The sequence below is a fragment of the Columba livia genome, chromosome 17 (genome assembly GCF_036013475.1).
Source record: "Columba livia isolate bColLiv1 breed racing homer chromosome 17, bColLiv1.pat.W.v2, whole genome shotgun sequence".
Lineage (NCBI taxonomy): Eukaryota > Metazoa > Chordata > Aves > Columbiformes > Columbidae > Columba > Columba livia.
Genome location: NC_088618.1, coordinates 11822874 through 11850515, shown reverse-complemented (window position 1 = coordinate 11850515; position 27642 = coordinate 11822874). Strand labels below are relative to the sequence as shown.

The 27642-nt window shown below is 41.4% G+C and overlaps 2 long non-coding RNA genes across 2 annotated transcripts in view; one reads left to right on the top strand and one right to left on the bottom strand.

Moving 5' to 3' along the window:
• Positions 1-2336, bottom strand: part of LOC135575647 (uncharacterized) — a 53764-nt gene extending 51428 nt beyond the window's left edge. Inside the window, exon 1 of the long non-coding RNA XR_010466819.1 lies at positions 2210-2336. This is a non-coding gene — a long non-coding RNA (uncharacterized LOC135575647). The remainder of the gene's footprint in view (positions 1-2209) is intronic.
• LOC135575649 (uncharacterized) overlaps positions 1-27642 on the top strand; it is a 76791-nt gene that overhangs the window by 46356 nt on the left and 2793 nt on the right. Inside the window, exon 2 of the long non-coding RNA XR_010466822.1 lies at positions 4119-4287. This is a non-coding gene — a long non-coding RNA (uncharacterized LOC135575649). The remainder of the gene's footprint in view (positions 1-4118; positions 4288-27642) is intronic.

The window sequence follows — 27642 nt, the reverse complement described above, 5'->3', positions numbered from 1 at the left end:
AACACCTCTGGCTCATGCAGCAAATCACAGAAATCCTGGAGAGAGAATATCAGCTTGTCTTTGTCCTGAAACTACTCCCTGCAGAATATTTTGCACAGCATAATTATGAATGCCTGTAGTAATAGGGCCTCTGTGAGCTGCATTGGAAGACAGTTTCACTATCTAACAGATCTCTTCAGCAATGTGCTCAGCTAAAATGTAGTAATATTATCTTGTTAATCAGAACTGCGGTCTTCCTTTAGTTTGTGTTATTCTATATGACTCTGGCTCGTCTTTGAAGGACGCAGATCTGCAGTGACGTAGAATTACATACCCTGTGGTGAGGAAAGCAGCACTGTACGTACTAAAAGAAATAAAGTACAGGGACTGGAAACCACACTGTACAACATACGTATTATTATTTGTAGTCAGCATTGAAAATCTGCAGAAATATCTAATTTCTGTAGATAAATGCAAAAGCAAGTATGTTGACAAAACAGTTCACTAACTTCTGTTCTAGTGCCTACTACACCTCTTTCCTCCGTATTGCCTCAGCAAGCCATCTCCCTTCTCTTGCACAAAGACTGAAATCAGCCTCCTCGATCTGCTACAGAATTCCCTCCAGCCCAAAGAGAACAAGAGGTTTCAGAAATCGGCCTCTCTAGTTTGAGACTACAAATTCAGTTTAGCAAAGTACAATGATTTGCTGTTATGATACAGAAAATGAATCTGTCAAGTTCTTTGCAACAGATCCTTCCACAGATGAAGTCCTAGGGTTAGTACTATATAGCTAAGATAGCAGAACCATCACATTTCAACTGATGGCTTGTATAATAGTATTCTGCTGCTGTGTAGAAGCAGCTTTTTGGGACCCTATAAGGACTTTTGTTTCATAAAATTGAGAAGAGTTCATAATGTAACTGGCTTATTTCCAAACTATTTGCAAGTCCTGATACTTCAAACAACTTTTGCAATGCATATGTAAGGTTCTGGGCCTAAAAAACTAGGTATCTCAACTGTTTCCAAAGGCAACTGCTTTGCATTTCTGTCTCCCTTGTACACTTTGCACAGAAGTCTCTTCTTAATCACCCTCTCTGTTCCACATCAACACTTCCAGACCAGTGGTTGGAACACTAAACTTAATACCAACTTGCTTTCACACACAGTTCATCAGTACCACATAGGAATCAAATATTTGAAGCCACATAACAAAAATCCAATTTTTTTTTCCCCACAATATTCTCAATAAATGCTTTGGTTCAGGTACTGCATGGCACCTTTATCCCTTCCTAGGAGTTTCATCCTGTCAACACATCAGTGATTCCTACCATCCAGCCATCAGCACATTCCAGTATAATGTTAAACACATTCCAGATTTAATTTCTTAAGAGAGAATCTCTAAATCTTTTTACGATCGTACACTACAACACCCAGTAATACAGTATCGATGGGCAATGAGTTGATTAGAGTCTAAAACAAGACCTATGAGAATTAATTTCAGGATGATGAGAACCCCAGGGAGACTTCTTTAATTTTCAGGAAATTGCCTCAGTTACCTATTGCATTTTTTGCTTTAATTCAACAAACACAACAATATACAATAAACACTGATTTTGGTCCTACAAAACTGTTTTAGGAGGAATCATCTTGATTCTTTCCCCCCTCAGTTTATGTCTTTGTTGTCTGAATGCTTGAGTCTTACTCTTTGAAATCCCCTTGAGCCCACAGGAGAGAAACCAGGGGCTTTTTCTGTCTGTTTCATTAGTTTTACAGAAAGCCCCGAAGCTGGGTTTGCTTTCTCGGAACTGCTCATCCCTACTCATCCCCCGTGTACAGCAGTGGAGCTGCCTGTGAAGTTAATGCCCTGTTTGCTTCAAGATCTATGTTTAGTATTCTACAGCAGTCGTCTACGTTAACCCATAGCAAGAGCCATTCTCACCTCCTGGCTGAGGATGATCCAATATTCTCCTTTTACAGGGTCCCAATGCCATAAATCAGCAGAAAGCCACAGATCACACCTGTTTGGTTTTTTTTTTCCCCTGTGTCACACAAAGGCACCTACTCAACCTCCCTCAGCCCTCTTGCCCTGTCAGGGCTTCGTCCTCTCGCAGCAAGGCGGACTATACCGGCGCGTTTTCTTCTCATTCTGACAGGACAACCCTCCCCGGGTGCAAACCTTGGGGTATCCTTGGCACTGCGGCGCTCCTCGCAGTCCAAGGATGATAAGTACCTGCTGAAGTAGCTCGGGTTTGCCCCGCTCAGCAGGGTACGCGTCCCGCACGCCGCTCAGGAGCCACGCAGGCGGGGCAGGATACTGAGCAGTGAAGAGAACCTGAGGTGCGGAGGGATACGGGCGGCACCGAGTAGCGGTGAAGAGACCCTCGAGGCCCAGCCCGCTCGGCACGCGCGCGGCCCGCCTAGGTTCTGAAAGGCTGGGGCGCGGAGGGGTACGCAGCAGGGTGTAGCGGTGATTGGGCTGAAGACGCAGCACGGTACGCTGTGAGGGGGGGGCGCTGGGGCGCGGAAAGGTCCCGCGAAATTCGGGGTTCATGGTGAGCGGGAGGAGGCGAAGGACGAATTAGTAAGTTCAAGTTATTAGTATTATTAGTTATTAGAATTAGTAAGTTTAAAGTAAACATGGTTTTGTCGCGTTTGCTATGAAGTGTGCTATAAATGACCCGTAGCTTTTGATTCTGCTATTTCAAAATCAAAAAGCAATTTAAAACTAATTTCAATTAGAAGGCTGAAGATTTTTTTTTTTTTCTAAAGCCTGCATTTCCAATATTATGTTTATTTCTGCTTGTAAAGGCGGACGGCTTCCATTAAAATGCTGTTTTTCTTTGAAATGGCTTCAGCAGGTCATGTTTTCTCCCCAGTTCATCTCTGTGTCCTGGGCAGAACTCGGGGCTGGAGCCTTTGGTGGCACAAATCTGCTCCCCCAGCTCGTCCAGGGAACCTGTGAATGTGCACAGTCAGAAATATGTTCTTAGTGCAGTTGTTTAGCCATAACTCCCGTTATTTGTGGGGCTGTACAGTGATACAGGAAGGCTCCAACGGCCTCCATGTGGGTGAGACCTGGGCTAAAAATGAATATTTCATGTGATGAAACATTAAACAGCAGGAGCCAGAGAAAAGGAGCCAAGTACTGATGAGGAGATGGAGGGGTTGGGCAACCCAGGTGTGACTGCACGACTTTATGTATTTTCATATTTATAGGAGAAGCCCGACGCTTGTATCACATAACCATTTTGAATCCTTGTTGAAGTAACATCATCCCTTATACCTAAATCACCTACTGTTTTAATGCTAAATGGAGTTTTGGTGGGTGTTTATGCATTAACTACAAAGGATTTGCTACTATAAATAACCTAATGGAGCTGTAAGCCTGAATCTTCTGACTGGAGCCATAGCTTCTATATTGGAAGAATTATTGTGTCAAGATAGTTTATAAGAATTTCCCCTTCCCTACGATAAACTATATAAGCAAATTGAGTGTTAGTTGTTTTGTTGTTGGTTTTCTTTTCTATTCATTTGAAATGCATCCATATTAGGGTTACTGGGGTAACTGTCTTTACCCTTCACCAATACCAATATACACATGCAACTTTTTAGTACAAGCAAGGTCTTAGTTTTCCATCCTAAACTACCATTGTGTTCCTCTGCAACCTGTGAAATTAGCCAGAACACATTGTTTTGGAACACTAAATGAACCTCCTTTTGACGGAAACTGGAATTTTTGAGTGAATTGTAAAAAAATGCAATTTCCAATAGCAAGCTGTAATAAGAAAATATTTAAAAAGAAAAGTTGAATAATCATTGAAAGCTGCAATCCCACTGTTTCTTGTGGTTTCCTAAGCAAATGTGGTTTCACTATCAGTTGTTTTTTAGTTTAAAGAGTCATCGAAAAGGAAACAAAACTTCTACATGGAAGTTCTTATATTTCTATCTTTTGCTTTAACATTTGGTACGTATTTGTCCAAGTTGTTTGAATTTAGATTATCCAGATATGTCAACTGAAATTCATTTAAATTCAGATTCAGATGTAGTGACACAGCTGCATGAGTTGAAAACATAGTGTAAGTGGGCCCAAACACTTGCTGTACTATAACTAATATTCCTACTTTATTCCTATTTTTAAGGTGGGAAATGGCAGGGAAATAAGTACTTCAGGAACATGCGTGCTGAGAGCAGCCCTTGTTTGGATCATGGTTGCCCTCGCTGGGAATCGTTCCAACCCAAATGATAACACAGGTGGCTGGCAAGGCTTGAATGGTATCTGCAAGTGAAGGTCATCTCATCCATCAATAGGTAAGTGCCTAATGGTTTTAGCTTAGTCTGTAAGCTCAGGCTTAGTCTGTAGCTGTGTGATGAGTGAGTTCTGGTGATCTCTGCTGGAAGAACTCAATGGGCTTGTGCCACATGGTTCTTGCTGTGAGTGCGTGGCTGTCAGCTCGTTCAGTGGCAGAGCTTTGGTGCTTTCTTACACCGCATCTCCTGCCGTCAGGACCAGAATCGGTCCTGTGTGCTCCCCGGCAGGCTCTGAGGCAACCGCAGTGCCCTACAGAGACTCACATGTTCTACTGATTGTCCAGCACGCTTAAACTTTGAGTTATAAGGGTGACCCCAGCCAGTTGGCTGGAAAAATACATTTGACATCATTGAAAATGTATGCTGCTGCTGAAGCGTGGATTTTAATTTGAGGAAAACGTCGGCCATAATCTAGCATACATTAAAAAATATATCTTTTTATTTCCATATGGGTCACGTTAAGGAAAATATTAAAAAAAAAAAAAAAAAAAGCCAGCCCCATTATATGAAGTCTCATTAAAGCAGCCTGGAAAAGTTTAGCCAATTTACAGGCTATACATCTTAATCTCCCCAAATTACAGGAACGATAGAAAAACGGGTGGTTGAGAGGGAAAGCGGGACCAGCAGAACCTGGCTGGGGGCCAAACAATGGATCAAGTAGCCCTTGCTTTCACTTGACTGCTACCCCTTGCTATTTAAAGAAAGGATTTTCAAAGAAAGGCCTGGAAATGGCAACGCGTGGAAGGTACTTCCTTCTGCAGATGAAAACTAAGACCAACGCTTGGTTACTTACCATGGTGCATTGCCCCAGCTCTCTAGTGTCGAGAGAGAGTTCTGAGAATTCCTGAGATAAAATAAATTATCTGCAATTCTGTTCCCACGAGATCTCGAATGTTTGCAAATCAGCCTGATCTTAGCTAAAGCCAAGCCTGGCGCTTAATGTGTGCGTCTGTAGAGAGAGTAGGTAGAGTAGGAATATGATTGCTCAGAAGGTATTAGGTTGGTCTAAAAGAAAATGTTGTTTCTGTAGTGTTTTCAGTGAATAAGAACTTGCAACTGCAGCTCAGACCAAAATCGTATGGCAGAAATCAACAGTGTTTTCCGCTTGTAGACCTGATTACAGTTGACCAACCTCATCTCCTGTTTCTGTATAACTAGAAAACACAGAGGTGGCAAGCCAGCTGGCTACCGAGGTCGTCACTGCTTACCTCCCTGCCCTTTCGAGATGAATGCATCGATGCCGATATTCACTTGCTGTGCATATATGTATTTATTAGGGAAATTACAGATGACTGACAAAGCAGTTCTATAGTTTTGGGGAAAGCCTTTGTCTCACTGAACCATCTACTTTGTGGTTTTAGATCAGGGTATCTACTGCGGGGGAAGTTGCTGGAGATGAAGTATTTTTCTGTGCTCTGGTAGGCAGTCTTTCACTGTGGGATTCCATGAGCTGGATCTCAAAGTCTTCTCTTACTGCCTTTCTACTCCTCAAGCCCTCTGGCCAGGGATTGCCCCATTATCAATGTGACACCCAAAGGGATAGGTTACACTTTTGTGTGGCCAGCTCTGCCTTGTTTGAGTAGTTTGCTGGAGGAAGCTTAGAGTTTGGCAAATGGGTTGCACAGCCTGCTTGCTTGTGTATTTGACAGTGGTTTTTTGCATGTGTGTATGTCTCTGTTTGCCATGCCCTACCTATTTCTTCTTTTGTGTAATACTTTGAAACGCTGTCCACTGGGTTTAAGGCATTTGGTGTGCCTTTGATGGGAAACAGGTCTTACCCATGTGGTAAATGTTAATTTGGGTGTGTCTTGGAGACAAGTTTATTAATACAACTAGAGATAATGGCCTCAGCAATATCTTGAAGCATCCTGCTCAATTGAATTATAGACTATATATTTGTAGGTTGTCAATGGTACATTTGGCAAAAAAACAATTCTTGGCTTTGTAGCAGTCTGCTGGGATAAGTAATAGTGTGTATTTTCTCCTGATGAATTTAATTTTTTCTATCCCTCTTTTTGCTCATGGCTTATCTGCAAACAGACCATAGAACATCCAAACTATTCAACATTTATTAATTCCTTCTGTCATCTTAAATGCAAATACTTGAAGACAGGGCCCATGACTTCTTATATGTTCCTACTATGTGTCCTACAGTGACATCTCAGTCTGGACTGAATTTGGTTGTCTGGGCAGTGCTTTACTTGCATATGGTAATTTATTTTCTGTAGAGTTTTTTGGGCCACTTTACCTGTTCCTTGAGTAATCCACCTTTTCATGCTCTTTTATTTTTTTGGTTGGTGTAAATGTCTCAGATCTTCCCAGTGTTTCCACTGGATTTTCAGGACTTCCCTCCAGTTTCTCCAGCTGTTCATTTTCACATTATTCACCTCTGCTGTGGGCTTAGTGACCTCCATCCAAACCCAGCTCCTAACACCTCCTCACAGGTAGGCTTACAGGCATCATAGTTTCCTGCTGATTCAATTTGCTTTTAATAGTTAATCTTACTTCCCATTATCATTTCTCCAAATGTGTCTAAATATCTGAGCATATGATTGGTCAAGGTCTTCTGACAAAAAGAAAAATATATTTGTTTGTTCAACATCTTCACTGAAAAGCCAATACTTCAGTGATGTATTTCTCTGAGCCACCAGGAAGGGCTGTGACGCTATTTTCTTCCATTTTAGCTTTCTTTTGCTGTTTGTTTGTTGTTTTGTTCTTTCATGTGTGGTGATTTAGTTTTGTGTTTTTTCTTTTTTCTTAAAAACATACTTAGCCTGCAATTGAGTGGGTAGATGGTTGAGAGAGATGCGAGGGAATACAAGGTCACCCAAATTGCCCATTGGAACGCTTCAACTCCATTCTCAGACATGGAGCTTCTGGGACGCAGCCGTCCTTCAGTGGGGTTTGACTGTCCAGATTTGACATCTCAGTGAATGCAGCCGTATGAGCTGGTAGCTGTCAATATAAGAATAAACCTGCTTATAGACTTCACTGTACTCCCTGGTATTTTATGACATGGTTAGATCTTACACCTTTTGGTAATTATGACTCATAGCACTAACATTTATCCTGTGTAATATTTGAGTAATTGTGCACCAGAGCTTGCTGACTCATGGTGTCTGTCTGCAGTTCTGAGTGGGAAGTTCAGGCAGTATTTATTCTGGACTGTCCCCTGGGTTTCAGGGAAAGTTGCTTTCCCAAGCATGAAAGATTCCCCAGAACATGCATGCCAGGATTTTACAAATAAGCCACAAGGAGTGAAATGCTGATCATCCACTGAAAATCAATGTGAGCTGATTTTTGAAAGGCTCTAGTCATGAGTCTGATTAAGAGAGAATCACAGTATCACAGTATGTTTGGGATTGGAAGGGACCTCAAAAGATCATCTAGTCCAATCCCCCTGCTGGAGCAGGAACGCCCAGGTGAGGTCACACAGGAACATGTCCAGGCGGGTTTTGAATGTCTCCAGAGAAGGAGACTCCACAACCTCCCTGGGCAGCCTGGGCCAGGCTCTGTCACCCTTACTGAGAAGAAGTTTCTTCTCAAATTTAAGTGGAACCTCTTGTGTTCCAGCTTGATCCCATTACCCCTTGTCCTATCATTGTTTGCCACCGAGAAGAGCCTGGCTACATCCTCATGGCACTCACCCTTTGTATATTTATAAACATTAATAAGGTCACCCCTCAGTCTCCTCCAAACTAAAGAGACCCAGCTCCCTCAGCCTTTCTTCATAAGGGAGGTGCTCCACTCCCTTAATCATCTTCGTTGCCCTACGCTGGACCCTCTCCAGCAGTTCCCTGTCCTTCTTGAACTGAGGGGCCCAGAACTGGACACAATATTCCAGATGTGGTCTCACCAGGGCAGAGTAGAGGGGAAGGAGGACCTCTCTTGATCTACTGACCACCCACCTTGTAATACACCTCAGGATGCCATTGGCCTTCCTGGCCACAAGGGCCCATTGCTGGCTCATGGTCATCCTGCTGTCCACCAGGACCCCCAGTTCCCTTTCCCCTACACTGCTCTCTAATATGTAATTTCCCAACCTATACTGGAACCTGGGGTTGTTCCTGCCCAGATGCAGGACTCTACATTTTCCCTTGTTAAATTTCATTAGGTGATTCCCTGCCCAGCTCTCCAGCCTGTCCAGGTCTCTGGATGGCAGCACAGCCTTCTGGCGTATCAGCCACTCCTCCCAGCTTAGTGTCATCAGCAAACTTGCTGATAGTACACCCTATTCCCTCATCTAAAGCGTTAATGAATATATTGAATAATATTGGCCCCAGTACTGACCCCTGAGGCACTGCACTAGATACTGGCCTCCAGCTAGACTCCGCACCATTGACTACCACTCTCTGGCTTCTCTCCTTAAGCCATTTTGCAGGAGAATGCTATCTGCCCAGCATTCAGAGTCCTCAGAGGAAAACAGAATGGGGACTTGAGTGGTATTGCTTGTCACTTTTGAGCCTGCTTCTAGAATCTGCATACACACATTCAGGAAAAAAACCTCACAAACATTAAAGGCTTCCCCCTGGGCCCTTTGATGCTGTATAGTCCGCTGTAAGGAAGCCCTTTGGATGCTAAAAATATGACATGGTGGTTTTAAGAGCAGAGAGTTTCCATATCACGCTTTCAGTTGTCTGGTTTTGAAGAACTTATCTCTTACCAATGATCATTAGTTATTATATGTTATTGATAGGGTAAAAATTAAATTCAGAATTCTAAGTATTTTTCAGTGGACTTCTATATGCCTTAAACATGCGAGCACTTTTGAGTATTTGACCCTGTCCATACATCCTACATCCCTCTCTGTCTTGCTTCTCTAGAATGTGAAGTGCTTTAGGGCCAGAAGGTACCAGTGTGTATGTTTGCACGTGTCCGGCAATACCTGACTCTTCTTCTCTAGAGCTCTTGAATGCTTCTGTCACATTGCTCTACCGCACTTTTTGAACTGAACACTTCCCAGTTCTCTGAGATACGCTGCATAGGCACCAAGTTCATGCAGGCCAAACATGTTCTTGCACACAGTTGGCCGCCGAAGCAGTTGTCTGGGCCTTGCACTGTACGTAAACTGGCAGGGCTGCTGGGACCGGCATTAAATGGAGACAAAAGCAACTCTCAGTGTCATGTGGAACAATGGAATACCGTAGCTAGTGCTGCAAGAAAGCAGGTAGAGAATGTCTTTGTGCTGATGCTGGGAAGTTAGCAGGAGGAGTCAGGCACACAGCTCCTGAGAGCTTCTGGAAAGCAACAGAAGTGAGTTTGCTTTTTTCCTTTTTTATCCCTTTTGTCAAAGTTTAAGTTGATTCTTCTACTCTGGTGCCCCCCCTTCCTCCTCTGCTCCCTAAGCCTGCTTTTGATTTGGTTTTATTGGCTAGTGAAAGGAATCATTTACTAGTCAAGGGCCAAGCAGTGACAAAGGAATGCAGGTAAATTAGTTTCAGTTCCTATTTCTCCCCGTCTTCCTCCTTTGGAATTTGAGCTTTAGAAAATAAAGTCTTTTTACCCATACCGCCCCCCCCCCCACCTTTTTCTAAAAGGATTTCCCCCCCCAAACCTCTCTTTCAAGAACTTCATTTTTGTAACTAAGAAAACCCCCATTGAAGTACCTAAAATGTCAAGGTGTACAACACATTCAATGAAATCCAACTGAAATGTTCTGCATGCACCTTAAAAATACAGAAATAAACGGTGAGTGTTGTAAAGCTTGTTTTAATGAATAACTATGTACACACTGGGAAGTTTTACATGCACATATATCATGCTTCAAATGCTGAAATATAGTTAAAGTTTAAACATTTTGCTGAAGAAAATATGCAAAAGAACTTGCAGAGAATCAACATGGAGAAAACCTGTATGTTCAGTCTTTCATCACTCAGTATTATTGAAGTATTAAGCAGTAAACTAATAGGAGTAGCATTCAAACTGTTGATTTTTTTTTTTGCTTTTTTCCCTTTGGAACATTATTTCGGACAAAATGCTGCAAATGTACCTGGATTTCTCACCAACTGTACTCTGCAGAAATCTTTGGGGAACTGAGGCAGCCTGTTTTGCATTGCATTGGTGCCCTTGGTAAATAACATAATCCAAAATGCGATGCGATGTTAAATAGTACAAGGCATTGTGTAGTGTTGATGATGGAAAACGTTTGTTTCTCTTTGGTAGCTATTCCTGTTAGTTATTTCCACATTCTTAACATAGACTTAAACCCATGATTTGTCTTTTTAAGCGCACCAAAAAGTTCCTATTCAATCTCTTAGTTGTCTTCATACCGAGACGCGTTTTGTGTTTATGCATGCACAACACAAACTTGAAACACAAAAGAACTCAGTTCTGCCTAAACAACAATAAGGTTTTGGACACCAGCTGGAAGAAGCCAGGAAATGTAAGTTGAGGCTGATATTCCCTACTTGCCTCACACTATTGTAAGTACATTTTGTGGGGAAAAAGCACAATGATGAGAGAGGGAAGAGCACAGCGTCAGTCCTAACACTGCATTTCCTGGCTTTTGTTGGCTTATGTCACAACCTTAAAAAATTGTCTTTAATTTCCTCAAAAAGAGGGCAAATATGTTTTCCAGAATGTTGTAACATATACAAACAAGATTTATCTATACAGCCAAAACATCAGCTCTTGGGGGAATCTGAATTTAAGCAGAATTTCTTAGAAAACTCTCCTGCTGTGTTTAAGTAAACCCACTTAACTTTGGGATTTCCAGCAGGTATTTAAATGACGGTTGGAGACCAAAGAATTCCCCCTCCCGATGGAGCAGTGTCTCTCACTCAAACGCGTGCTAAAGGTGTTTTTTACAAGTTATTTTTAGGGTTCAGTGTTTCCGTCTGCTTCCACTAGATTGAGAGCCACCGAGACAGCTTGTTGTGTTGTGGCATATTTAGGAAATACAGAACTTGCTTGAAATTTGTGCGGTGGGATGCAGAAAAGGAGTGAATCTGATCAGATCTGGTGTCTCCTTGCGGGCACAATGATGAGGTTGGGTCCAGATGCCGTTGTAGTCAGTGGTGTGTCAGAGAAGAGAACTGCAGTACAGCGTGCTTGTGTGAAAGAATATAAGTCCTACTCTGCAGGTGATTAATTAAGGTGTGTGTGTGCATACCTACATGATTGACAAGTTGTAGCGGCTTTTATCTGACATAGTTGTTTTTTTTCTACTTCATGATATTGTCAACACAATTTGAAATACTTTCACACGTGCGTGTCTTTTTAGATCTTTAACTTCTCAGATAGCTTACAAGGCAGACATCTTCATTGATTATATATTAAACCTCATTTGAAGTTCTACGGATTGTTTAAAAAGCATTCCTGTAAGCGCAAATTGTTTTGCGTTGTGTCCTAGATAGGATGGTACCAAGGACATGTGATATTTGTAGAGATCCCTGTTCTGAGCCATTATTATTATTATTATTATTATTATTATTATTATTATTATTATTATTATTATTAATTATTCAGATTATTTTGGTACACAAGCATTTAAAAATATTAGATTTATTTAATGTAATTTTGAATTTTCTTTATATATGGTAGAGGAAAAAATTATCATAGATGTTAACATCGCATGAAATATCCAAGTGACTTCAGAATTCTTGAGCCTAGTGTTCTCCTTACCGTTGAAAATAAATGCATGTGTGTGCTGCTAATCTGAAACTGAAACAGTCGTGTTTCCTGCTGCAGTGAATTTCTATCTAGTTTCACCCAAAAGAATGTTTGGGGAAGGAAGAATTGACACAATATTAAGAAAAACAGTGAAGGCAATAACAGTGACATTGTGTAACACAAATTGTGGGCTATGTTGGCCCAAATTTGTGATTAATTATACATCTTAAAATGTTAAAACATTGCAATGAAGTCTCTAATGAAATGCCTCTATAGCATTTTTTTATCAGATAAATAAAAGACTTGGGATCAACAGATCTTCATGTCTCAAAAATATCATTATTAGTTTTCTGCTTTGCACCCTCCCAAGATATTTTGCATAGTTAATTGTGTCTTAATGAAGCAATAAACTGGATCCTTCTGGTCTACCACACTTCAGGTATTTTAATTTTACAGAAAAGTGCCTGAATTTCCCGGCTTTGAAACCAAACTGAAATCAGTGGTTTTGAAATATAGAGCAGGATGTGAGTACCAGTTTCTTGCTCTCAGTATGTTTTTGAAAATTATATACAAGTATGACAGACTTCACATGATGAACACTTACCATTAAATATAAGGGTTTAAAAAAGCATAAAATCATGGGAAGCTTATAATAATGATGGTTATATTATTGGAAAAACAAAGTTTGTTCGTGAAGACTTTAAATAATTCTGAGCGCTCCTCCGTGCCCGCTCGCACTTTAGCAATCCAGACCTGTAGAAGATACAAATCTTTTGCAAGTCGCCAAGGTCACACCCCAGTTACAAAGTGGCTTTAAGGGGAAAAAGTGGGAGCGTGGGGTTTTTGAACGGTTTGAGGTGCTTCTGCGCTCTCCTCAGTTCCAGCGGCGTTTGGAGCCTCCCGCGGCTGCTCCCGCGCGGGCCTCCAGGGGGCGCTGTGACCCCACAGCTCCCGCCGTGCCGGCGCAGCCCGCAGCGCCCGTTTAACCAGCAACAGAAAACCCCAACTTTGAAAACCCTGCTTTTTTGTCTTCAGATGTTCCAAACCAGTATTCCAGCGAAGGAAATGAAAAAGGGAAACTAAACGAGCTCTTTTTATTTTTTTTTCGCCCCCCCCACTCTCTCTCTGGTTTCTATTTGTAATACTTTATTTCTACAACAAGCACAAACCACTAGAAAGGCAGAGAACAAAATATGAATTTTTCCTTCTTCTTTTCACTGTAAACTTCTGTAACAACAATAGAAAAAAATTCTGGACTGTATTAGATGGCCTGTTTCTTGTTTCTTCTTATTTCTCTCTTTTTTTTTTTTTAATAAATTCTTTCTGTTGTGTTGACTGAGCTGTAAGCTGTTTGCATTTTAATTTTGGAGGAAGAGGAAAAGAGAAAAGACTGTTCTGTAGAAACACACAGTAATTATCAGCTGGACTAAACTAGAGGCAGCAATCGGTGGCATAAAATGGTGATGGATTCTGTCTAAATGGCTCCAATCAGGGCAGAAAGTTGTACTGGATTTACTAGTAAGAAGCCGCAGATATCAGAAATGATAGATTTCTAAAGAAGAAAAGAGTGCGTAACAAATAATAAATGAAATTAAAGAACTATAGTTGATGGATACATTTAATTAGCATTTGTTTACCATGGGCTATATAAACACTTTTGTGTCTATAGGGGGAGGATTTGTATCTCGAGGTTCTGCCTTGAAGGTTTCAAGTTAAAAACAAATGTTTTAAGAAAAGAAACTAACATAAAACAGCCCAGCGTTGGCTTTTGTGTCTTTGTAAATGTCTGTGGCAGTTTCTCCTTGTCTGAGGGAAAGAGCCATTCATTAAATTAAAAGTGAACCAGTTAAACTGGACCTTTCATTGAAGAAAGTCTCCCAGTGATCCGTGCTTTATTTGGTGGATTGTCTTACAACACAAATAAACCAAGGGGTTTTTTATCTTGGGATCTAAAAATACTGGAAAGAAAGGAAATCCAAGCAAGGCAGAAAATACTAGGAAATAATTTTCTATTAAACAGCCCCTCAGCCTCCACGTATCTCAGCTCGTGTAAGTACACAAGAGAGAAGGGCTCATATTCCTTTTTCTCTCAGGTTAAAAGCCAGTGACAGAGGAAATCGAATTCAAAGGTATCGTCAATGTGTTCAAAAATAGATAGAAAGAAATATCCCCTGGAAATCCATCATGACTTCTTGCTGGCAGTTAACTATTAAACGCAGACGATTTTGCTGTCTCGAAAAACAATTGAAACAAGACAGGATCCTACGTGCACAAGTATAGTTTAAAAATGCATAGATATTTGGGGCAGGTTCAACACACTTGTTGTTTTTTTTTCCCTGAGAAAACACTTGAGCATTTATTTAGGTATTTAACTGACTTCTATTCACACTTCACATTCTCTTTTTTTGTTGTTTTTTAAATATTATACATAGTTTTACAAATTCTGCATAGAAGCATTGTCTGGCAATAGGCAGCAAAGCGACCGGGGTAATTTTGAAGAACAGTTACTGTAAAAGAAGCAAAACAGTTTGAGAAATATTTCTTGTGTGTTTTGTTTTCTGCTGCAATTGAAATCCCGGTGGTTTTATTTATATTTTTATTTTTGTGACACATTTACATAGAGTATTTCAAGATTAAACGGTGTGTTATCATTGCGTATTTAATGAGAAATGAGCAGAGTAATGTAATCTGAGATACAGGAGTGAAATTCAGAATAAAGTGGAGTCTTATACACTGCAATTGGGTGAATACTTAGCTGATTAAATTTTGGAAGGTGGTTTGAAATAAAGTGTATTTTTGGACAGTGAAACTCAGATGCTACAAAGGTCTCCAGAGATGTCCTGAAAAGGCTCTCGGTGGTCGTGCTCACCAGCACCCAAAAGGCACTAAGTACTGCACGTTGTGCACGGGCCATGTACATTATGTACATTCACAATTTTTATCTTCCGTGAGCACTAAAAATAGCTTTGCCTTTTATCTTTGCTTGTCAGCAGCGCCCGTACATAAATACAGCACATCTCATAAAGTCTCTTTTGCGCCCGCAATGAGCCTCTAATTAATACTGCATATAATTCCAGAACATTTATTATTAATAAGTATTAATACAGCTTTAAAAAGTATAGAACCATTCTCAGGATTGTGACTCTGACCTAGCATGGCTGGGATGAAAAAACCTACAGAAACAATGACTGTATTTCTTGTTTTCTTGGCATAAAAATCAAACACAACTAAATGCCATTAAACAGATCAACCCCAGGACATTTTAATAACCACATCACTTTCTTGTGCATGTGATTCATTTTCATGGTTATAGGCATGATCGTACTGATGGTGGAAGAAAATTAATAAAGCCGACTATTGTGTTTAGTGCACTTAATTTATCAGCAGCAAATTTGCATATGTTCATATGCACTTGTAACAGAAAACGTTTTCAAGTTTAATCCCTCGTAGTTTTGTGGATGTTCCCCATGGGCGATGCCGAGGGGACAGAAAGGGCTGTGGGACGGTGGGCGAGGGGGAACATGTTGGACCCGGGGACCGTGCAAGTCTGTGTGAGAAGCTGATGGCACAGATCGGGAAGAGGGAAAGTACCTGTTCTCTTTTTCTCATCTTCCCAGAAATCTGCTGGAAGTCTGGGGTGTTTAAGGCTGGGAGCAAGAGTGGGAATTTCCTGGTGTCAGGAGGCCTCGGAATGGAAGGGAGATGGAGCTCTGAAGCTTTTTGCTCACAGCTGTTCAGCCATCGGGGGAAGATTCCCGAGAATTCCTCCGTGAGAAGGTGCTGCAGCCACTCTGTATAGGATAGGATTTATATGAGAGACCTTCTGTCATTCTCTACTGAAATGTAGCTACTTCTAGGGTAAAATGTAGTAGTTACCACTGAAATGGAAGAATGCATATTGGTTCTAAGACTTATTCCTCAATCCTTTACCTTTTATGGGACTCGCAGTGCAATTCAATGCTAAAAGTTGCAATGAAGTGGGAAAAGATAATCTCTGCTAATAATCAGTTTATAAAATGAGTTCATACTGATGACTTACCTTTAAAATTCTGGTCCAGTAGAAGCTAATCTAATATTAACCAGGCCTAATTCAGAAGGATTTGTTTAGTCTTACACTAAAATTAAGTAGATTTCTCACTGCTATCTCACGTTAGAGCAGATTTTCTGAAGGGTTCAGTTCTCACCCGGGCAAATAAAAAAGGATTCAAAATAATTTTTACATCCAGGATGCGTAAGATGTGTTGAGCTCATTCCAAAAATCTGTCCAGTCACTCTGGAGCCGAAGTGACAGCCATTCTGAAAGTCTGGCCATTCCTGCAAAATGGAGCAGAATGCACGTAGGTTTATTTTTGACAAAACAGTGCTGTACTCAAAGGCAATTTAGTCCTGGGTTGCCAAGTCCTCCTTTTATCAGAGTGATGATCATTTGTAACCTGTGCCTTATAACTCTGTGTGGGCTACTGTATATCTGATTTGTCCAGAAATTTTGTTTATAAATAGAAAGGAACTTTGTGCTTTGCCTGTTTGCCCAGGATTTCCTGACATTCAGCAGCCTTGCTGGAATTCTAGTTTTGCTGTGGCTGCTGAGTGTTGGCAGGTATGGGATACGCTGCTGCTGTGTTGTACCCATGCAGATGTACCGGTGTAGGGCTGATCTGAGCTGTGTTGTACCTGTGCAGATACACCGGTGTAGGGCTGATCTGAGCTGTGTTGTACCCGTGCAGATGTACCGGTGTAGGGCTGATCTGAGCTGTGTTGTACCCATGCAGATGTACCGGTGTAGGGCTGATCTGAGCTGTGTTGTACCCGTGCAGATGTACCGGTGTAGGGCTGATCTGAGCTGTGTTGTACCCATGCAGATGTACCGGTGTAGGGCTGATCTGAGCTGTGTTGTACCCGTGCAGATGTACTGGTGTAGGGCTGATCTGAGCTGTGTTGTACCCGTGCACATGTACCGGTGTAGGGCTGACCTGAGCTGTGTTGTACCCGTGCAGATGTACTGGTGTAGGGCTGATCTGAGCTGTGTTGTACCCGTGCACATGTACCGGTGTAGGGCTGATCTGAGCTGTGTTGTACCCGTGCACATGTACCGGTGTAGGGCTGATCTGAGCTGTGTTGTACCCGTGCAGATGTACCGGTGTAGGGCTGATCTGAGCTGTGTTGTACCCATGCAGATGTACCGGTGTAGGGCTGATCTGAGCTGTGTTGTACCCGTGCAGATGTACCGGTGTAGGGCTGATCTGAGCTGTGTTGTACCCGTGCAGATGTACTGGTGTAGGGCTGATCTGAGCTGTGTTGTACCCGTGCACATGTACCGGTGTAGAGCTGATCTGAGCTGTGTTGTACCCGTGCAGATGTACCGGTGTAGGGCTGATCTGAGCTGTGTTGTACCCGTGCAGATGTACTGGTGTAGGGCTGATCTGAGCTGTGTTGTACCCGTGCACATGTACCGGTGTAGGGCTGACCTGAGCTGTGTTGTACCCGTGCACATGTACCGGTGTAGGGCTGATCTGAGCTGTGTTGTACCCGTGCACATGTACCGGTGTAGGGCTGATCTGAGCTGTGTTGTACCACACTGTACGGCCGACCTGAGCAGACCGGGTCAGCCCGACATCCTCAGCACACTGGGCTGACTGCGCACGCTTGCAATCGATGGCGGAGCACATTCAGGTTTGTTGCAGAGTCACTCTGCATATTGCCATCTAGGAGCCCTTTCTGTCCAACAGACGTAACTGAGAACAATTTACAGCGTTAGTAAGAGAAAATTTCCCAATGATTCGCACACTTGAACTTCAGACAGTTTCCTCATCCTAATTAAAGCTGGTGAACGTGAGTGCACCAAACCTCTTCCGGCATATGAGTGTTATTTTCTGGTTGATACTGTTGAAGGGGGGTTGGTGTAGCTTAATAATAGAGGTGCTTTGAAGAAATGTTTGGTTTATCCATGTAAAAGAGAAAAATTGTTTTGGGGTTGTAAAGGCCTAAAGGGCGTAATCTGTACGATCTGATCCATTTGCTGTACAAGCTACTACACTGAAGCACAAACCAGGCACTTGATTTCTTAAGCATCTGAAGGAGGAGAGGGGAGCAAACAAACCTCGGCCAAAGCTTTCGGAACAGAAGTTTCATTGTTTTAATTTAGAAACAGTCACATGTGTAAAAGTTTGCAGTTTTTTTCCAGCATTTCTATTAACACATTTAAATCACAGTTGTTGGAAATCTTGTTGCAGGTAAGAAGGTGCTTTTCATAAGCTCTGAGAGAGCAGCGAGGGAAGTAAAATCAAAACAAAACCCTTTTTCCTGATTTTCCCTGTCCCGCAAAGTCACCTAAAAATGAGGGGATTAACTAGTATGAATCAATAGGAGGCACTTTTGAAAGAGGAAGCATTGCCATCCAGATTTGAGGGAAAGGAAGCGTTTATTGGAACAAAAATACCCTCTTTGTTCAAATGTTACTTCATGGCATTGTGTATTCCCTTCTGAAGAGCATGAAAAGCAATTGAAGAAAATGTTTTATGCCACTCTTCCTTTCTTTTACCACTCATGTTTTTTTCTTTGTCTTCCTGTTTTACCTTCTTTTCTGTGTGTCCATCCTACTCATTAAATCACTAAGCAATGCTTTTCTAATTAATGCCATTTTAATGTAATGTTTAATGAAGCTGTGTCTGTGTGGGGTGTTTGATTTGTTGTGATTCTGGCCTGCCCATTGAGATTAGCAGCATCTGTACAAAGCTGCAAAGTCCCTTGGGGCACTGAGCAACAGTTCAAACTCCTTTTCTTTATAAAATGAAAGTGGCTGGTATGTAGGATTAGTAGAAAGATCCTCTTCATAAAAGTAACTGTAACTGTTTACCTTGCAGCTTTTTGAATCAGGTGATATTTGTTCAAGATATTTGTTCATTTTCTTCTAAATTATTACAGATGATGGTGCTAGGTAAAACATTATGGTAATATAGCTGCAAACTGAGCTGGAAAAACTGTTTTTAAGAAAAAGGGTGACATAAGGCTGGCAAAATTTGTCTATAGATAGTCCATAAGCATTTATGTAATTCTGCTTGTCATTGGAAAACACTAAAAAATGTTGCATATGAATATATTTCGGCTTGTAGGTTGTTTACAAATAATTTTCAGAGAATTTTTTTCTTTGAGTACTCACAATATTTTATGCAGTTTGTCATCTAGATCATGGGGTAGTATTTTTATTCTGGTTTATTTACGCAGTGCTCAGTGTCAGAAGAGCCTTATCAGTAAGGCTACATGAGTGCTGATAGAACAGGCACTTGTGCAGAGGCTGAGGGGCACAACTCCTCATAGCACTTTCCTTACCCACAAACACAAACAAGTTTTTCTAGTGGAAAATGTGTTTGCAGAGAGTGGGCCAATATGGTAGTAATTACTGCTGAAATGCCTTTGTGATGGGTTCTTTCTGCAGATCAGCTTATACCAGCGTTCTCCCAGCAGCGCTGCTGGTCAGAATGGTCCCGTGAGCTGATCATCCTGGTTTTCAGGAGCGTTAGGGAGCACAGTCCTCTGTTCAAGGTCTCAGTGAGGGACACACTCCATAAAATCGCAGGGCACTTGTGTGAATGAGCCTCGAAGCGGCAGTGTTCTGCACAGCCTTCCCGAGCAGCGCTTGCTGGGACTTGCAGGAGCCCGGAATGGCCAAGGCAGTTTTTAAATGACAGTGAAACAGTTGGCATTCCCGGATCTGTTCAGAGAAGCTGGGCTGTGGTGAGTCGATACCTGAAACAACCAGGTGCTTTGTCTGCAAAGCAAATCTGAGCACTCCTACCATAGCTAAAAAGAGCAATGGCACAGGTCTTGGTGTTGGCTTGTTGAGCACGGGTGTTCATTGTTTCTAATCATATTATTCTTCTGTATTTGTTTTTTCTGTGGGATTGGAAAGGTGTTACTTTCAGACGTGTTATGAACCTGGTCCTTCATAATCTAGCGCTTAATGAGCCCTCCTGCCATGGTAATTAAGTTTATCCTCTGCTGGCACCATCCTGCATCATAAAGATAGACAGAACATTATTGAGGAGCATCATCATAGTTTTCCTGCACTATGCATTGAAGCAAAAAGCATTTATGACACATTTCAGTTTAATTTTGAGGTTTGTTTTTATTTCAGGAGAAAGATTTGCAACATGATTATGTCCTTTTACATGGTAACATGCAGGAGGAGGATGCAAATTAGAGCATTTAAGGGAAACTAGGAAAATGTACATACTTTAAGACGCATATTATGCTTCTTGTATGACTCTCACCCATTGCTTCATGTAACCGCTATTTACATTTGGAGCTAGTGGTTTCTTAAATGCTCAGAGCCCACAATTGAGCCCAGATTTCCAAAAGTGCTTGGCACCCAGCAGTTCTCACTGAGACATTTTTATGGCCAGATAATCAAAATTGCTCAGCATGGTAGAAGCCAGGGAGTTTTGAAAATCTAGCCACTTACTTTAATGCCCAAATGGAGGCTGGGTTCTTCAGGAAAGCTGGTTCATATATTACAGTTCCAATGACTGTATCAATCCTGTAAGTACATTCTTTCTCTTATGGTTGTACAGTCTGTCATATATGTGCCCTTCAAAAACTTTCCCATTCATTCTTCCATATAAATTGTAATTACATTAGCTTCATTGAATTTGGAAAGTTGTTGGTACCATATGAAAGAATCAAAGTTCAAATGAAAATCAGATCCAGTAATTATATGTTTTTCTACAAGCATTTTTCTTTTCAGGCTTGACTTGGAAATGAAATAAAGACAAGAGACACCCGTTTCCAGCTTAGGAAGCAAACAAAACCAAATTGTAAAGGGTGAGGGTTGCTTAGATGAACTGCTTCTTATAAAGCAGTTTGACAGCTGAAAAGAAAAACATTGAGGTAACTTGTAAAGTGAATAAGCTTTTAGCTGTTACATTTGCAATTTTCCGCTTAGAGCTGCCTATCCTACTGAGCAGAGAGTCTTGGTAGGACGTAACGCGCCAATAATAATAGTCAGCATTTACTTTGTACTCGGATGACGTGAACTAACTAGCCTAACAGCCCTGCAAGGCAAGGAAATGGCAGGATTGCCACCTTGCCTCTGGCAAAGCAAACACACTCGCAGAGGTTAAACTCAAGGTTTGCCAAGAGCTTCCACTTGTGTTGTTCCTCTCGTATTTCTTCCAACAGTCGTACAATCACCTCTTGGTGTCCCAAGAGACACGCTTCTTCTGCACTATTCTGCACACCTGATACTTATCAACAAATGTGCTGTGCCATTTGTCATAATAAAGGATTATTATGAGTATTTCATGATGGTCGGGGTCTTCACATCTGCCCACAAAAGGTTTCTTTGGTGATTGTTAGACATTAATTGCAATTCCTGTGCTTCTTAGAATTTAAAATTAGTGCAATTAATGACAGCCTTTATGCCTCATGAAGCCATTTGGAAGTAGGCATAGGGAAGGTCGAAGTGTCTTAGGATGCTGGAGGAGGCACATGTGGCCGCAGAGTCAGCAGAAGCCGTGACTGAGACAGAGACAGGTGAGGGATCCTGCTTTTGTGGGACCTGTATTACGTGACCCTCCTTGTTCCTGTTAACAGTCAGCAGATGGAAGCCTAATTCTCCGAGTATAATCAGGTGCCTACCTCTTACTGTTTCCAGTAAATACAGGTTTATAAGTATTTTTAATATAGTGGTCTGTGACATGGCTGTGAGTGTCCTCTCAGCTGCTTGTAGGAGACAAGCCTGGGAGAGGTGGATTGTTTGCAAAGCTGTATCTAAGAGGACTTCATGTAGTTTACAGTGAGCAATACTGCGAGTAGCTTTAGGGAGGAGATAGGTAAGAAGTGACCTGCATGATCTGGGTTGATGAATTCAAAAGGAATTTGTCTTTTAATTAGTTTGCTGCTTTTGAAAACATACGCATCTTCAGACAAAAGGAACTCAAGCTTTTTAGACAAAGGGGTCTCTGACTTACTTGAGGTGTTGCAACCACTAACTGGTTGCAAGTTCTCTCTGTTGCTGCATCAGCTTCCTTGAACAGTCTTGTTGAGAACCTTTGCCAAAAATTGCATTTGAGGCTGGCTTAACGTGGTGGTAAATTAACTCGTTCATCTGCTTTCTTCCAGCAATAAGTGCTAGATTAAAAGTAAGGTGCTGAAAAGGAAGAAATAAATGCTATGTCAGTACGCCTTTTCTTTTTTTAAATAGCATTACTAGTAGTGGCTGGAACTACAATATGTTAAAATACTTAGTTCTGTGTGCTACAAAACACACAAATGGTTCAAGAGATCTTTATGAGTATGTCTTCCTCCCTCAAGTGTTTATGATTTGTCATTTCCAGGATAGACTTTTAGAAATCTAGTCCTTCTCTACTTGCCCTCTTTCCCCACTTGAGTTAGATATCTCGATTTTGCTTGGAGTGTCTCCTACAAAATCTGGACTTAGATACGCAGAAACCTGGATTGCGTAGTCCTTCTCCATCCTAATGCAGTTAAATGTCTCGGATTGGGGGATATTAACAATTTGTTTGCTAAGTGGCTCTGCTTCTCTGATTTCTCTTTACCACGTCCTCAAGGAAGAGACTGCAGTTAGTCACTGGGAAAGCATGAGGACAGAAAATCTGTCTTTCGGAAGGACAGGTTCCCTACAGTTCACAGAGCTTCATTGACTATGAAAAGCATTGTTTTTTTTAACAACAGAATTAATTTGTCTTTCTTGTTAGGAAAGTTTTCCTTCCATACAAAAGATTTTGCTGATTGTCTTGCCTTCCATTCTCACTTGATTACTTTCCCCCACTGAATTATTCTAACTGATGACATGGACCTTTTGTTCTTAGTTTTCAGTGAAAGATGAAGCATGAAATTGGGCCACTTGATAGTAAATGAGTATTAGAGACCTCAAATGTGAGTAGCACGGGATAAGGAGGTCCAGAAAACCAGTATTCATGTCTGCATAATTTGTGACAGCATCCGATGTGAGGGATAACAAGCACCTTAGTAGTCTCTAGGTCCCTGTCCCCTACCTCTGTACCATTAAAAGAAAAATCAGGAAGTAGTGTTATTTATTTGACAGGTAAACAAACTCGTTACCACATACACTGATGAGTGGCAATTGCTATCATTAAAAGAAGACCTCAAACAGTGGCCACTTCCTTGGGGGTCATTAAAAATCCATTGGCAGCTGCCTGCAGCTTGAATTTACAGCTTGAGCTCTTGCTCTTGCATTCTGCCTCCTTTTGCCCTTGTCATTTCCACTGGAGAATTATTCACTTCTTATCTAAGCTGCTGAATTCCCATGGTGGGGTAGAGTACAGACAACAGTTCTTGGTGGAAACAGTAGTACAGTAATACCGTCTACCTTAATGCGTTTGTTTCCAGCTCCCCTTACATTGTTGTCCTGTTTTCTTTCTTCTCCTTTTTCTCCCAGTAGTTTAAGTGAGGAGGAGACGAAGTTAGGTAATAAGGTTGCTGCTGGAGCTCCAAGCTCAGATCTTTCAGTATACAACCTTCATGTAATTTCAGTTGTGACTCTGTCTTGTAGGTTTTATACAGTATTCAATCTGCAAAATTATTTAATTGCCCTGCAGGGTATGCAGGCCAAATAAAATTAAGTCCATCTCTTCTGGCTTGACGAGAAAAGGTGACGTTAGATTTGCATCTGCCTTAGTGTTACTAAATCTTTCAGTATTTGGGGTGTGTCATGTTCTGGAATTTCATTAAAACCTTATCATTAACTAAAGGGTCATATTTCCAGTCTTCATCATGCTAGAGAACAGCCTGAAAGTGCATTCCCTGAGTATGGTAGTGGCTGAGGAAAGAGAAAGCAAATGAAAATAGTCCCCGCTTTGTTCTTTTTGGAACCCAGAGTTCCTGGTTGCTTTTTGTTTAGTTGTCTCTTTGGTTTTAAGAACCAATGACTGACTTTGAAATTCCTGTAATTGCGAATTTACACATTAGGTTTGCAAATACAGGAGAGGACGGTTCTTAATTCTCTTGTGTGAAGAGTCCTGCTGGGCAGCTGCTGGAAGTGAGTGATGGAAAGTGTCACACTTGTTCCCAGAGGTTCAGTCTGGGAGCAGCATTTGTACTGCGGAGAATATAGATATTAGGTGGCATTTGCAGCCGTGTATGTAAACTAGGATGCTGAGTGGGAAAGCCGCGTTTGTACGGTTGCATCAGTACAGGTGTTCAGTTCCTGTTGGATGTGGCTGCGAACACCACAGATTCAGTAACTCGTGGAAGGAATGTGTGTCTCCGCTTTCTAACCCTTCACGCAGAGCTGTGTCGTGCTGTTTGCAAGCCCAGAGTCGACCATTGTGAAGTGAGTCCTTTCTACTGTTGAGCAAACATGCCAAGGCCTTCTGATATTTCACTTACCATGTAACATCACAGGCCATGCTGCTCCTGCTTAAGCCTTTTGTTTCAGCAAAATGCACACCTGCCAAAAATAACATGAAGGTTTACCAGCCAGTAATTCTTCCAAGAGTGCTCCTGCCCTCCCACAACCCGGCCAAAGAATGTGTGTGTGTTGCTGCCAATTTCTGCCAATGGATACAAGCCCTGGGGAATGCAGGAGCTGCCACTGAGTTTCCAGAAGAACAAGGCTTGACATATTTTGGCCAAAGAGAAATCCGTAATCCTTAAGGAACAAAGGTTCTGTTTTCATGGAAATCAGTCTAATGGGAAGGGAATGGCAGGGAGACGTAATTCAGCCTCAATGGGATGTATATAAAATAAGCCAAAACAGCTTCTGAGCAAAAGGCAGGTCTGTGATTTTAGTCTCATTAGGATATATCTGGAACGTTGCCCGTTGCTGCAGTGGAGCTGCTGCGGGTTTAGGTGAGGCTGACATCAGGACCGGCTCACAGGAGCAGCTCACCTGTCTGTACCACTGGTACCCAGGTTACTGTGTACCTCACTGAGGCCAAGTCCAGATTTTGAGATTAGGGTATTTCAAACCGCAGTGTCTTTTCAAATTGTCTTTTTTTTCATTTTTGAGCACTATCAGCTTCTGTTTCAGGGGTATTTAAGGACTTAGATATGTTACGATGCAAGCCACCAGCCTACTAGAAATAGTACATCTACTTATGAGCATAAAAGATTTTCTTGTTCTGTAACTTAATTGCTGCTTTTTCATTGATCCTATAAAGTACAGACTGTGGAGTGTATCTTGAGCTAGAGCTTTTTCTATTTAAGAATATTCTTTCTGTTACAGCTTCTATACTCGGTAAATGCGTATGAGAAGGACGACATCCAGGATTTAAAGTACTTGGTGGGAGAATGAAAGCCATGTCCTTGTTTTATTGTGTCCTCTCCATTTTTCAAGCTAGTACATAATCTTTAGTGGAAACCCCAAATAAATTTATGTTTGATTAATTAATGCGTTGGTTCCTTAGCAGGTAGGATTTGTTGTAAATAGAGCTATAACAAGGCCATGTTGATCTGTACCATTAATCCAACTCTTTGAAGTAAAGAACTATAAAGTATTACGTATTCTTTGTGGGTGTGCAAAATTAAATGGGGAGTGTGGGCCCCTAACCTTCTTTGTGGTGTGTTGTAAAGAGAAGGTCTGGGAAATGCCCATCTTACCCTGCCTCTAAATCAGGAGTAAGTGGTGTGTAGCAGTATGTAGTTATTTACGTGTAACTACTCCTACATTTATACAGTCCTAAAATTACTTTTAGCCTTTTGAAGGCAACCACGAGGCTGATGTGGCCCCTGGAGAAAATGAGTTTGACAACCCTGCTCTAAATGTTCAGTATCGTGTAGCTGATATCGTGCTGGGAAAAAAATGACCAGGCTTATGTTGTCTTTAACCTTAATTTGAAAAATGTAGAATTTCATATTTAGGTATAGATGCACCCACTGGATGAAGAGGGCATAATTTTCCTTTAAATATAATATTAATCCATGTAGCATTTGAATAGAAATATATTCACATGTGGGGCTTCACCATTATTTACTATTATTTTTATGGTTGCATCTATTTGAAAGTTCGGTGATTGTGGAAGGATACATTTTTCTGACAGTGATGTTTACTAGCATTTTCCATTTCAAAACCTCACTGACCAGTGTGAGTTGCCGCACAAATTACCTTCCCCGTGTTCATACGCAGTCATCGGCATTTTGTGGGTGGGCACTTCTGTATTTCGTACACATTTTGCAAGTAGAACAGAATATTTCAGTTGGAAGGCACCTAAAGTGATCATTGTGTCCAACTGCTTGACCACTTCAGGGCTGACCAAAAGTTAAAGCGTGTTATTAAGGGTGTTGTCTAAACACCTCTCAAAACACCAACAGGCTTGGGGCATCGACCACATGTTTACGAAGCCTGTTCCAGTGTTTGACCACCCTCTGTAAAGAAATGCTTTCTGAAGTACTTCTGAATGCTTACTAAGTACTTATGGCCTCTTCTTTTTTTGCCCTGTTGTTTGCCCAAGTCTCCTTTTTACCAGGTCAGCAATCAAACACATGATAATGCTGCTGCAAAACCTGTCTTACTAATAAGAGATTGCAACTTGGAAAAAGAGTCAGAACATCACTGGAGTATGCTGAGAACTCTAGTAGAATATAATACCAGTTTTACTTACTTTTAATTTATGCTCTGGTTCCCCCATTAAAAAGATAAACCCTTCTCAACAGAACCAAACACTAGGCTTTCATTAAACATCTTCTAAAACTAAATCATTTCTTTGAACTTGAAACTTAAGTGTTCTAATCTGGATCCCAATTTACAGGGTGAATGAAACCCTCAAGTCAGGAAGGTTTGTAACCTAATTCTAAAGTCAGAGTGCACTAATCTGATTAGTGTTAGTTCTGATTAGGAGATTTGGTAGGTTTGAGTTGTTCTGTAATTTTAATCTCTAGTAAGCATTATAAACACACAGTGATGCTATAAAATACTAAAGTATCCTAGAAGTTAGAGTAATGGAGGCTTTCAGCATGTAGAGGGGATCCATTGGCAGTGCATTTGAAAGCTTGAATCCAGGGGTCTGATGCGAAACAGGTAATAAGCAGACGGTGCAGAACTCTGCTACTTTATCCTTCACAACACGATGAACTCAGTGGAGCTTTGCATCCTGCATGCCTGGTGGAAGGTTTGGTCGACTGAATGGCAGGGAGGTGGCTCTGGTACAGAAATTCCTGTATGTTGGATGAGAAGATCCTCTAGTAGGTCGCATCTGCAGAGGTCAGGAGTCCACAGCATGCCAGGTTTGGAGAACTAAACTGGTGTAGTGTTTTGTAACTAAATTGAAAGTAGCTTGACTAGGCTTTGACAATTATTGGCTTTGCTGTCCACATGAAGGGAATGGGAATTGAAGTAGACACTCAGATGTTTGTTCTCCTTAGAAAAGAGACTCTGGTTTTGGTATAAGCAGTAGAACCCTTGGCCTTCCCTTGCCCCTGCATCATGACCACTTCTCCTTTGCAAAGCTTTTATATAGAGCACAAGGGCCTATAAATAACGAGGGAGCCTATAAATAAATACAGCTGTGAGCCGACAAAGGCTTCTGACAAATGATGTTTATTGAATTTCTCACGTGTGGTCCAGTTTGAATCCAACCATGGGGCTTGCTAAGTTTTTGAAAGTATATTTTGTGCCCAAGCCTGGGCTTCCCCTCTGTCAGGCAGAGTAGGGAGCTCTCTGACAAGCTGAGGAAATGAAAGGAATGAGTAAAGAGGGTTTTTTTTCAGTGAAGCTAAGCTTATGGTATTAACTTTAGACAAACCAGTCCAGGATCTAGTGCCTATTGT